Genomic DNA, 4,713 nt, shown 5'->3' with positions numbered 1-4,713 from the left:
TTATCCTGTCCTACAGGGTCGCAGGCAAGCTGGAGCCTATCCCAGCTGACTACGGGCGAAAGGCGGGGTACACCCTGGACAAGTCGCCAGGTCATCACAGGGCTGACACATAGACACGGACAACCATTCACACTCACATTCACACCTACGGTCAATTTAGAGTCACCAGTTAACCTAACCTGCATGTCTTTGGACTGTGGGGGAAACCGGAGCACCCGGAGGAAACCCATGCGGACACGGGGAGAACACGCAAACTCCACACAGAAAGGCCCTCGCCGGCCACGGGGCTCGAACCCAGGACCTTCTTGCTGTGAGGTGACAGTGCTAACCACTACACCACCGTGCCACCCCTATTCAAAATATTGCATTTGTATAACATTGTGCATAACCTTATCTCACCAGCTAGATCAGAAAACACATTGTTTTTTGCACTATAGTTCTCTCCAAAATGGAGAAACTGTAGAATACATAATCCCCCCATTTCTGATAGATCAGAGTCACATTATTGAGCGTCACTAACATATCTTTTTTATTTTATTAAATGATGCTTTAAGGTACATGTATACTCTAAACAAAGTATATCCTGTATATAGTATATGATATATAGCCTGAAATCCAGTATCAGTCAAATTTTGGACGCACCTTCTAATTCAGTGTTTTTTCTTTATTTTTATTAATTAATTAAAAGACACTTCACGTCTTAAAGTAATGATGGATGTCGTTTGTCTTTACTTAGTCGAGCGGTTCTTGACATAATATGGATTACTACAGTTGTGGAATAGGGCTATTTACTGTATTTTTATTATTTACTATTTACTGTTTGATCTCAGACGCATTACGAAAGCAAGAAATTGCACTAATTAACTTTTGACGAGGCACCTGTTAATTGAAAAGCGTTCCAGGTGACTACCTCATGAAGCTGGTTAAGATAATGCCAATAGTGTGCAAAGCGTCATCAAGGGAAACGGTGACTACTTTGAACAGTCTAAAATATGAAACGTATTTTTTTTGTTGTTGTTTTTTAACTTTTTTTGTTTACCACATAATTCCATCTATGTTCCAGATGTTATTTCATAGTTTTGATGTCTTCAGTATTGTTCTACCATGTAGAAAATAGTCAAAATACAGAAAAACCAATGAATCATGAGGTCTGTCTAAACTTTTGACTGGAACTATATTTACACATGTTAAATATGTTTCAACCTTTACTGCTACTTGGCAGACTTTTTGAAGCAGACTTCAGAAAATAAATAGCCAACAAGTTAAAAGGCAGGTGAGTTTCAAAAACATGAAATTAGCTCTCCAGTTGAAAAAAAAGAAAGAAAGCGTGTATTTCCTGTTTATTTTTAGCATCGGCTGGTGGCAGCAGGTGCGCTCTTACTTGTGCTTATGGCATCAATATAAATGAGAGATAATTACTTTTGTGACAACGTGCCAATTAAATTAGACTCTGCAAAACGACATAATAGCAATTTATTATGCTCCGGTGAGCAATAACAAACCCATCATAATTAACACTCCGGTCGCAAGCAAGAACCGTTTTTTGCCACAAACACAATCTGATTCCCCAAACTAAACATACGGGACAAACTCGATCTAAGTCAGATAATGGCATTAAAGGGTTCAGGCACAATGAGAAAGATTGATCTCACGTTCTTCTGGGAGCGTGCATGTCAATATAGATGTGGATGTGGGACGATGAAGAAGAACCATGTTCTTTGAGCTGTAAATAACTTTTTGTTTAGTGCTAGTGAGCTTCAAATCTAGATGTATTAATTACTCTAATAGTTATTAGGCCTGCAGTGCTTTTGGCTCATAAACTCTTGTTTTTTCTTAAAAAAAAAACACCCAAAAGTTGTTACCTCCTTTAGACTCCTGTACATTGAGCACTCTTCATCCTTGTCCAAAGCTCTGTTATCTCTTTATAGCCTAAGGACATGATTCCAAGTCAGAGTCTTTGCCTGTGGCAATACCTTTAATCTCCCATCACCTCTGTGGTTAGGATATGGAAGAACATGGTGTACGTGCACTAGAACCCTGGAACAGACTAACTGGCTTTCACAGTGATATAAACACAATCTACCACCTCCACGCTGGTTGTGTTCTATCTGTATGCCATCCATCTATATCAGTATTTTCAATCAAATAAACACTTAAACAGGAAGATAAATAGCAGGAATTAGGTAAATTACACTATTAATAGACTGCCTCAATGCCACTCATTCTCGGTGGAGGGGGGTCACTTTATCCTCTTCAAGCCTTTAATTGTGAGCTCCTAAATTAATTTTTTAAAAAGCAAAGCTTAAGTGAAAGCCTGTTATACTTATTAAGAAGCCGTTTCACAAGGATTAATTATCAGGACCAATAATTTGGGATTGTATCATGTAAAAGGTTAGCTGTAGGTGACAAGAGAGAGGAAACAGACCTGGGGCGATGCAGCCAGAGAACGCTGCTGTGCATTTTAATGCCCTGTGAAAATGAACACGCCTGCAGAGCAAATTGCATTGACCTGGATCTCACGCGTTGACGGTGGAAAGCCAAATCCGGAGGACAGCCTTTAACCCTTTGCCTGGGTAACCCAATCGCTGACAGGTTTTAAATAGAGTTAGTGATCAGCTGGAGCACAGTATGAGAATGAACTTAAATGAAGTTTGCAAATTTCACACCGTATACTTATACAACCTGATGAACACCCAGCAACTGTGTGCAAGTAATGACACGCAGGCTAATGTTCACGAATATTTCTTACTTCATATATATAAATATGTATTGCGTCTTATTTGAATATTTACTCAGAGGTGCAAATATCTAATTTGAAGTTAACTTTACTGAGGTAATATTAAGTCATACTTTTGAGAAGCTTTCTGATTATTTTATGAAGACATCACTTAGATAAACTTCCTCATTTTTAAGACTGAGTAAATAGTTTTATTTTTGTCTGACGGAAATTGGTTTCCACAAATTTCACACCTGTCCTTTGCCCAGATTATTTTGCACATGAAATAGCTGTTTCCAGAGATTTTCAGGCTTCAGAAATTGCATTGTTGGTACAAAATGAATATGCACTTTGAAATAGAAACGTCCCAAATTCCATATTCATTAGGGCAAATATGAAAATTTACATGTCACATCCAGATCCACTGTTGATCCTCACCCCAACTCAAATCCAGCCTAGTAGTGGAAGACATTCAGATCCTTTACTTAAGTAAAAGTACTAATCCCACACTATGAAAATACGCCACTACAAGTAAAAGTCCTGCACTCAAAACCTTACTTTTAAGTACTAATATGTACATCTCCCAATTCCAAAAAAATTGGGACGTTGTGTAAACTTTAAAAAAAAGAAACCCAAAAAACAAATATGATCATTTGCAAATCATGGAAACTCTATATTTCATTGAAAATAGAACAAAGACAACATATCAAATGTTGAAACTGAGAAATATTCTTGTGTTTTTTTGAAAAATATATGCTCATTTTAAATGTGATATCAGCAACACATTTCAGAAGAGTTGGGACAGGGGCAACAAAAGACTGAAAAAGTTGTGTAATGTTAAATAAAAGCTAATTTGGTTAACTGGCAACAGGTAAGTAACATGATTGGGTATAAAAAGAGCATCCCAGAGAGGCGGAGTCTCTCAAAAGTAAAGATGGGGAGGGGTTCACCACTCTGTGAAAGACCGCGTGGGCAAACAGTGCAACAATTTAAGAATAACATTCCTCAATGTAAAATTGCAAAGAATTTGGGGATCACATCATCTATGGTAAATAATATCATGAAAATATTCAGAGAATCTGGAGAAATCTCCGTACGCAAGAGACAAGGCTGAAAACTGACTCTGGATGCCTGTGATCTTCAGGCCCTCAGGAGACACTGCATTAAAAGCAGACAAGTGTCTGTAGTGGAAATCACTGTATGGGCTCAGGAACACTTCAGAAAACCATCGTCTGTGAAAACAGTTCATTACTGCATCCACAAATGCAAGTTAAAGCCATATATAAACAATACCCAGAAACACCGCCACCTTCTCTGGGCCCGAGCTCTTTTACGATGGACTGAGGCGAAGTGGAAAACTGTCCCGAGGTCTGACGAATCAAAATTAGAAATTCTTTTTAGAAATTATGGACACTACGTTCTCCATGCTAAAAAGGAGAGGGACCATCCAGCTTGTTATCAGTGCACATTTCAAAAGCCAGCATCTGTGATGGTACGAGGGTGCATTAGTGCACATGACATGGGTAGCTTGTACATCTGGGAAGGCAGCGTTAGTGCTGAATGATATACAGTGGTGCTTGAGAGTTTGTGAACCCTTTAGAATTTTCTATATTTCTGCGTAAATATGACCTAAAACATCATCAGATTTTCACACAAGTCCGAAAAGTAGATAAAGAGAACCCAGTGAAACAAATGAGACAAAAATATTATACTTGGTCATTTATTTATTGAGGAAAATGATTCAATATTACATATCTGTGAGTGGCAAAAGTATGTGAACCTCTAGGATTAGCAGTTAATTTGAAGGTGAAATTAGAGTCAGGTGTTTTCAATTAATGGGATGACAATCAAGTGTGAGTGGGCACCCTGTTTTATTTAAAGAACAGGGATCTATCAAAGTCTGATCTTCACAACACGTTTGTGGAAGTGTATCATGGCACGAACAAAGGAGATTTCTGAGGACCTCAGAAAAAGCGTTGTTGATGCTCATCGGGCTG

This window comes from Neoarius graeffei, chromosome 17, assembly GCF_027579695.1.
Source record: "Neoarius graeffei isolate fNeoGra1 chromosome 17, fNeoGra1.pri, whole genome shotgun sequence".
In the NCBI taxonomy this organism is placed as follows: Eukaryota; Metazoa; Chordata; class Actinopteri; order Siluriformes; family Ariidae; genus Neoarius; species Neoarius graeffei.
Note: the sequence above shows the minus strand (reverse complement) of the source record.